The 9034-nt window shown below is 49.4% G+C and overlaps 1 pseudogene across 1 annotated transcript; it reads left to right on the top strand.

Annotated features, from left to right (window-relative positions):
- Window positions 1-393: 393 nt before the first annotated feature.
- LOC109439716 (immunoglobulin heavy variable 1-46 pseudogene) lies at window positions 394-881 on the top strand (annotated as a pseudogene). Its single transcript, XR_016020835.1, has 2 exons — window positions 394-478; window positions 562-881. The product of XR_016020835.1 is annotated as an immunoglobulin heavy variable 1-46 pseudogene (transcript).
- The last annotated feature ends 8153 nt before the right edge of the window (window positions 882-9034 follow it).

Below are 9034 nucleotides of genomic sequence, written 5' to 3'. Positions count from 1 at the left end.
GGTTTTACTAACTTGAAATTTTCGTAATTTGGGGACACACACTGACCCCCGGATTGAGACATTCAGATCAAAGCCCAGAACTGGCTCAGGTGGTCTCCGTGTCATTCAAAGGTGGGTTCTCAGTGAGGATCGCATCCTGGGGGTGGTTCCTCACTGGGAAGACCTCTGTTTGCACAGATTCAGGGACCTGGCAGGGGACACACATCCTCCAAGAAGGATTAGGACTTGGACCCTCAGTCACCCACTGAACATGGTCCTGTGTCATTGAGCTTCTCTCAGGTGGGTCAAGTCTTCAGTTATGAAACCCTCTGCTCATGAATATGCAAATAAGCTGAGGTGGGCGGGGTTAAATACGGACATGTCCGTGCCCTGAGAGCATCGCCCCACAGCCACACGCTCCCCCACAGACGACCTGACAGCACAGCCCTCACCATGGACTGGAGATGGACAGTCCTCTTCCTGGTGGCAGTGGCTACAGGTAAGAGGCTCCCAAGTCTCTGGCTGTTGAGGGAACCTGGGCCAGTCACAGGGGATCCACCCACTCCTGTCTCCTCCCCACAGGTGTCCACTCCGAGGTCCAGCTGGTGCAGCCTGGGGCTGAGGTGAGGAAGCCTGGGGCCTCAGTGAAGGTGTCCTGCAAGGCTTCCGGATACACCTTCACCAGCTACAACATGCACTGGGTGCGACAGGCCCCAGGACAAGGGCTTGAGTGGATGGGACGGATCTACCCTGAATATAGTAGCACAAGCTACGCACAGAAGTTCCAGGGCAGAGTCACCATCACCGCAGACACGTCCACCAGCACAGCCTACATGGAACTGAGCAGTCTGAGACCTGAGGACACGGCCGTGTATTACTGTGCGAGGGACACAGTGAGATGACCCACATCCTGAGAGTGTCAGGAACCCTGAGGGACAGGGCAGCTGTGCGGGGCTGAGGAGACGACAGAGGCAGCTGGGCACAGCCACTATTTGAGTTAGGTTTATGGATATAGAGACAAAGGGACTGCTTTCATTAATTATTTTTGGAATATTTTCAGTTCTGTGTTGGCAAACCAACTCCCAGGAGGAGAAAAAAATAACTAAACTTTCTGTAGTGTTTTCTTATTTTCATGGTGTAAATATGACCATAATGGTGGATTGGAACATGACATCCTAGAACTGAGTCCTTAAAAGAAGCCAGAATCTTCTCCTTTGAGCTATTGCAGGCGGCTCCCTCTCTGTGGTCAGAGAAGATAAACTGCATTACAGTCTAAGGGTCACAGCAGGAAGCAGAATGGAGGACAGAGAACACAGAAGCCCTGACGTATGTCCCCGCCCCTAATAGTCATGAGAACACAGGCATCCACAGTCGTGTGTGGACGTGTAGGACCTGCTCGTTGGTGTCTCTGGAAACTGTCCCAAAACACCACACACGGGTTTGAAAGGCAGACTTACCCTCTTACTGTTCAGGAAAAGAGCTAAACTGGGTCTAAATATCAGTGTCCCCAAGGGCTATGTGTCTCCCAGAGGCTGCAGGGCTCCCTCCACCATCAGATCACTTCTGCCAATTCATAGTCTCCAAAGCGTGGGCATCAGTGTCCATGTAACAGGTCCTGACAGTCTCTCCATCCGAAGATTCATCATGTATCACATTTTCAAAATTTCTTCTGTTCCTTGGGTTCAAGACCTTGATGTCATAGGAACCCACCTTGGAGCAACGACAACTTCTTACACAGGGGAGATTTTTTTTCCTTCATTTGAGGACAAAATGGAGGCTCCACGTGCCCTTCTTCCTCTGGCTGCTTTTCAAGTCACTCATTCTAAATAGTTATACCCCATTGTGGGATGTCCTGGGGAGCCTGCCCTTGGCCCCAACCTTTCAACCATTTCCTCCTTTGAACGACCCTGGAAGAGTCGTGTAGCGATGGCTGAACTGCTGGCTGTGGAGAGAGAGGACAGGTGGGAAGCTGAGTGCTAAGACATCTGCGAAGGAGAGAAGGAGACAGAACAGGATGGACAAACAGGAAAGGACACTTTGCAGCTCTTTCCACAAACCCATCAGACCAGTCCCCGTCCCTGGGGACAGGCCAGTCCAATGACACCTCTGTCATTGATCTGATGGAAAGTGTGAAGGATCCTTTTAACAGATTCAGTGAGATTCCATGTGTCCCGTTCACTTTACGGAAAAGCATCATTTTCATCAGTGACCACACAGGCTCCTCCTCCTGGGTGGTCAGTGTACCTGAGGCACCACAGAGACTCAGGGGTTCACGTCCTGCAGCTTGCACAGTGGTGGGGAGCTCTCGTTCCATTGCCCTGGAGAGACTTAAGGTCACTTCTTCCAATTCATAGTCTCCAAAGTGTGGGAATGAGACCCTCAGTGCTGAAAAGAACTTGAACTTGGGATACGCAGGTGGACGTCCTGCCATTCTCACCTGGCAGGTGTTTGGGGCACAACTTGTGAACACAGGGGCCTAAATGTGTAATGTGGCTGCTTTCAGGGTGGCGTATGGAGGGACAGAAGGAGCCAGATACCTGATACACGTCATCCTGACAGTTTCTGTGGGATCCCTTTAATACTGTAATCCTACACACAAAATAAAGGACCTTGGCTCACAGACAGGGTCATGGCGGGATCTGTAGTTCTCAGGATCTGAAGTATTTCATGAGTCATGTCAGTGCCTCCAGCCTTCACATGCTGTGTCAGTTGTGAGAGCAGAATGGGTGTGAAATAGCTGCTATAGAGGGCCTGTCGTCAGCCTGTGGCAGCTGTAAAGCTGGGTCCTGCCGCCTGGCTGAGCCAGTCCACATGTTTGGTGTTCACACGTGCATGCGTGTGCGCACACACACACTCAGTACATGGTATGAGGCAGCTGATTCTGGAGCAGGTGCAATAACTGAGTCACATGGGGGACGGGGTGAGCCACCAAACACCTGGTGACCTGGCAGGCACCTGGGCCAAATAGGTAGTGCTACAGTCACTTAGTCCCTTGGGAAGCTTGCACGTGCCACTTGTGGACTCAGACCACAGAGTTTGACTGCAATGCTGTCCTGATATGTCACCATGAACGCCCAGTGTCATATCTCTTTCCAGTGCTCAGGGGACATTTTTCTCCTGTGTCGCCCTCTGGGTAAGTACAGTCCTGGAGTTTGTGTAGAATTCCTTGGATCTACGTGACACAGCAGTGGAAAAGGCCGAGTGATGTCTGTGTTGTCATTGACACCACACCCTGTCTGTCACCAGCATGTCCCCTGTCCACCAGGTGTTCACATCAGCAGGAACAAAGCCTGGTGCTTTTGCACTATTGAGGTGTCAATATAACCAGCAATCATGTTGGTTAATGTCACCAGGGTTTGGTAAACTGGCATAAGAGGGCGTGTGGTGTCTGCACAACCTGTTGAAAAATAGACAGTGAATAAAGCAGGACACAGGTTGAAAAGGAGTCATAGTGGAAACGCAGAGATGAAGGTGGATAGAAAGAGACAAGCACTCCTCAGGCAGCCTTACAGCCAATGACTAGTAAGTGTGAGAGGTGTTAATTCATAAGAGAATGGTTTCCTACATTTTCACAGAGTGTCCATGATGGTTATTTTAAGGAAGAAGTGAAAGCCAAGTCTCCCGACCTGTGACCTTGGGAAAGCTGTCACATAGTGCTGCCATCTGCTCTGGGGCCTGGCCAGTGGCCCTGGCAGTGCCAGGATTCAGGTCACCTGCAGGGACAGCCTCCAGTGGTCTTGGGGTGATGACCTGGGTCTATTTAGAGTGGGCTGCATGGATGCAGGAGGCCTTCCCTGTTCCTTGACGGCAGTGCAGGTGGTCAGCAGCCCCTCGTAGGTCCTCCCCAGGGAGCTGACCTGGTGTTTTCTTCTAAAGACCTGATGGACACCTTGTTCTGGGTACAAATGGACAGCAAGCCCTGCCGGTCAGGCGAGGTCACACCTCTTACCTGTTGACGACCTTCCTCATACACAGTAGGTAGCTGTGCACTTAGCCCTTCACGGCATCCGATCGTTCATTAAGCTCCTATCATGTGCACTTAATCCAGGAATGGAAGGGTGACAGGTGCCAGCAGACCCTGGTTCCCTGAACACTATTTCAATGGAATCAATCCATGTCCCCTCAGTATCAGCCATGTTTGCTTTTGTTCTGTTTGTCACAGCAGGTCACACACCCAGGCCGAGAGGGTGTGTGGGGTCACTGCCCATTGTGAGGTACAGAGGCTAAAGGCAAATTTGGAGTTCCTTAGCATGAAATTCAGTGTGTGAGTGTGTGTGAGTGTGTGAGTGTGTGTGTTCTACTGAAGAGCAGATGTGGAGTGGGCTTTCAGCTCCGTGAGTCTGCACCTTCACATATAGTCAGATGTGACCTTTAGGAAGAGGAACCTACAGGAGATAAGGGCCCCCTTCACCCACAAAGTCCCCAGAACTTCTGTGCTCAGGACTGTGTCAGTGCATCTGGCAGTCCCAGGGAAGGGGCTCCCTGGTGGTTTCATAAAGCCCTTGCTTGGGGACAATCTGCAGTGTCATTGGGGTTTAGTGACACCAATTCTACTATGTCCAGAGATGAGGTCAAAGCTCATGGTGACCCTGAGGGAGCATTGTGAGTCCAGGGCACAGACATTTAACACTGGACTAGAGACGCTAGAGGACATGCCCTGTGAGCCCAGACAGGACCCTCCCCTGCAGGACACGGGCTGGGCTGCAGGGGGCGCTCAGGTCCCAACAGCAGGGGCTGCAGCCCTGGGAGTGGGAACCACCACCTGCTCCCCGCAGTTTATGTTGCTAATCTGACTGTGGGACACAGAATTAGGGCGTCTGTAAGGCTGTCACTCTCAGCACCATGTGTGTGTGCACGTGGGAATTTCACTACTGAGTCCAGACCGTGAGAAGACAAACAGTTGTATTCATCAGCCCACTTATTTGGTGCTTGAATTATTATATAATTTGATCCTGACGTCGCTAGATCGATACAAACATTTTCATAATAATTGAAGTAGGTAATCAAAATGTCCCAATAAAGAAAAGCTCAGGTTTAGATGGATTCAAGGGTAAATTCTACAAATCTTCAAAGAACAATTATACGTTTCAATCAGTTCTTCTCAAAAGCTCCAAGAATTGCAAGAAGAGGAACCATTTACAAACTCGTTTAGTAAGATGACCCTTACACTCACACCAAAGCCCAGCAATGACAATAAAAGAAAAGTAAATGACAGGACAACATCCCTGATGACCGTAAATGCAAAAACCCACAACAATATACTAGGAACCTAACAGCACATTGAAAGGATCATTTACTATTAACAAGTGGAATTTATTCCTAGAATTCATGGATCGTTCAACATATGTACATCAGCAAACGTGATACACACCACATTCACAGAATGAAGGGAAAACTAAACCTTCAAATAAATATATGGGTAAAAAAGGAACAGCAGCTGAAAAAATTCAAAATCCCTCCATGATAAAAAGCCTCAACAAATTAGTCACATAAGGGATGCACCACAACTTAATAAAAATCACATATGAGAGGCCAACAGCTACCATCATGCTACACAGAGAAAATTCAAACACTGTTCTTCTAAGATCAGGTCCCAGACAAGAGTCCCCACTGTGACAGCTTCTGTCCAACACAGAGCTGGTCAGAATCATTAGGCAAGAAAAGAGATGAAAGCGTCTAGATCAGACGGCAAGAAGTCAACTTCTCTCTTTTTATCTTGCATATAGGAAACCCTGAAGACAGCACCAGAAAACTAATATAACTAGAAAGTTAAATCTAGAAAGTTGTAAGATACAAACTCCACACACACACACACACACAATTTTTGTGCCTATACACTATCAATAAATTAACTTCATGACTGTAGATCACGTGTGTGAACATTTCAGAGGAAAGTAACAAAGACAACTTAAAGTGGCTGAACAGGGAAGACCCCAACCTGATGACACGAGAAGCCTGGACGTGTGTGGCCTCTGTTGGTTAATTCAACCACTCATGTTCCGAGTAGTTTTCCTCCCAGTTTTGCACATTGATACACCAGTGAGTTGGCTTCATGTTTCAGGTGACTCCCGTCATGTGAGGACATGGGGACAACATTTTCCAGGGTCACACGCAGATATGGAAGGGACTGGGGGTGGGAAGAGATGGTTCTTGGGAAATGAACTTCTGAAGATCCAGGAATGTACCACAGACCCTCGCTCCTGTTCCCTGACTGGCACTATGTCACATGTCACTGAGACACAGACACCTGATGGGGAAAATAAGACTCATCGACGTGGGCGTCCATTTTCTCATATAATTGATCAGCTTCAAACAGGAGGTGATTTGAATTATTCAGTGGTCTGTCATCAGTGGACAAGGAAATACGATGCTCTTTATATAACCAGTGATTTCATGTTAACAGTTAATCCGTCTTAGAGATTGCCATCAGACGTTCACTAGTTTAAAGGCACAGGCGTGCAATGAGCAGTGAATAAACCTCAGAGTTCTAGGGCACAGTGCCGTGAATGTAGACAGTACTGCATTATATTCACCATCTTTCTGACAGAGGACACCTGAGTCATTCCGAGCACTAAAAGGGAATAATCATTAATGTGATAGAGGTGGTAATTATGGCTACAACAGGAATCACAGTACAATATATAAAAGTATCCAATTGCCATGTTGTACACCTTAAATTTACACAATACATCAAATATATTTCAATGAATTTTTAATAACAGAATTTCCATAACCTCTACTCCTTATTATTTATATGTACCTATTACAGAAAATGCCTTGTTATGACTGAGTTTCATCTCTGTCCACAACATTTGAAGCTGGTCTTACACGGGGTCTAGAGAATAAAACAGAAATGGGGACAGTGACGCTGCTACATAGACAGCCCCAGACTCCAGCACTGAATACACCCCGTGGCACGGCTCTGCTTCTCTGTGGGGGTCGTGCTTCTGTTTCCCCAGTGAGCCTACAGACGCTCCCGTCTCCTCAGACACTTGGTCCGCTTGCTCCAGGTCCAACTCTGCTCTTAGTTTATGCTGTGAGCTCTTTACAGGGAAATAATTGTCAGATGCAACTACCTGTGTCCCCAGCCTGCACCCACCTGTGTCTATAACTCTTCCTCTGGTCGTGATGGTTGGTTGGTTCCCCTTGCTGTGGTCTGTATTGGTGACCTTCATGGCATGTCACTTTAATTTTACCCTTTCTCTATGTTTTCTATTATGATTTGTTTGCTGCCTGGTCTTTCTATGAGCATTGCAGCACGATCTAGTGTCCAGCAAATTGGTCCTTACATCACTGGGCATGTCCACCTGCCCTGGAGTTGGTTCAGGGGAGCAGCTGGGTCCAGTGGGAGATACATAAGCCCAGATATGGGGGTGAATTCTTACCAGACATGTTCCCGTGAACAGATTACACTCTGTGACCATGTCCTTTATGTCAGCGTCCAACCCCGTGCTCCCTACATGGAAGGAGGACATGCAAATAGGGGCCCCTCTGCTGATGAAAACCAGCCCAGCCCTGACCCTGCAGCTGTGGGACAGGAGCCCAGCCCCGGGATCCCCAGGTGTCCCCATTCCGTGGTCAGGACAGAGCACAGACGACACACCATGGAGTTTGGGCTCAGCTGGGTTTTCCTTGTTGCTCTTTTAAGAGGTAATTTATGCAGAACAGGAGATTCTGAGTATGTGAGAGAATATGAGTGAGAGAAACAGTGGATGTGTGACAGTTTCTGACCAGGACGTCTCTGTGTTTGCAGGTGTCCAGTGTGAGGTGCAGCTGGTGGAGTCTGGGGGAGGCTTGGTGCAGCCTGGGGGGTCTCTGCGCCTCTCCTGTGCGGCCTCTGGATTCACCTTCAGTGACTACAGCATGCACTGGGTCCGCCAGGCTCCAGGGAAGGGGCTGGAATGGGTCTCACGTATTAAACCTGATGGAAGTGAGAAAAACTACGCCGACTCCGTGAAGGGCCGATTCACCATCTCCAGAGACAACGCCAAGAACACGCTGTATCTGCAAATGACCAGCCTGAGAGCTGACGACACGGCCGTGTATTACTGTACGAGGCACACAGTGAGGAGAAGTCAGTGTGAGCCCAGACACAAACCTCCCTGCAGGGGACGGGGGGCTGGGCTGCAGGGGGCGCTCAGGACACCAGGGGGCGCTCGGGACACACCCAGCACAGGGACCAGCCCCAGGAGCAGGTGGGGACCTGGGTGGCGAAGGGGCTTCCTGTTGAGAACAGAGATTTCCTGTAAAATTTCTCAGCTGCCCCCAGTGGCATTTCTTGACTCTTCTCTGTTACTCTAACGTCTGCTATTCTCAGCAGCTGACAAGGAGGTACCATTGTTTACAAAGAAGTATCACCAGTGACTTTGTTTCTTCCCTTGACTGACTTCCTGTGTGTCCCGTTTTCATTTCTTGACAGCGATTCCATCTTGAAGGTTATCATCTCCCTGTGGTTGGGAAACATTTCCCACAAAGAGAGACCCCAGCACAGTCCAGGCCCCTGTGTGCTGAGCTCATGCTCTCTGCCCCCCACATGCCCACTGTGTCCCCACAGGGGCCCTTCTTCCCAAAGGTGCACCTGGCCCCACGGGATTATATTCAGCCCCCAGCAGCCTCTGTCCTCCCTACAACACATTAGCCTCTCATTCCTCATTTACTTGGGTGGAGGTTGAAAGCCACCCCAACATCACCTTCTGTCACCTGCTGTCCTAATTCTCACTCTGTCCCAGACCCTGAGCTCCATGGGGCTGGAGCTCCGCTCACACTCCCAGCAGCTCTTCCCACAGTACCCGTCACAGAAGGAGGTCCAGTAAATACATGGGCATTCACGTGCCCCCATGTCATCTTGTAATGTCCACCTAACATGTGTGTGCATTTGTGCTCACCCAGGGCAGGTTACACTTACTGGGTCTGAATGTGGCCCTGCTGAGACCACATGGCATGGAAACATATGATTCACAGTGACACAGGTACTACTGCAGGACAGGCCTGTGTCAGTGGGGGACACATCTGTCTGCCAACCACAAGGCACCACTATCAATTCAGAAGCCTTATG

Source organism: Rhinolophus sinicus, chromosome 3, assembly GCF_057876585.1.
Source record: "Rhinolophus sinicus isolate RSI-liver-muscle chromosome 3, RSI-T2T, whole genome shotgun sequence".
Taxonomy (NCBI): Eukaryota; Metazoa; Chordata; class Mammalia; order Chiroptera; family Rhinolophidae; genus Rhinolophus; species Rhinolophus sinicus.
This window is presented reverse-complemented; position numbering and strand designations above follow the sequence as displayed.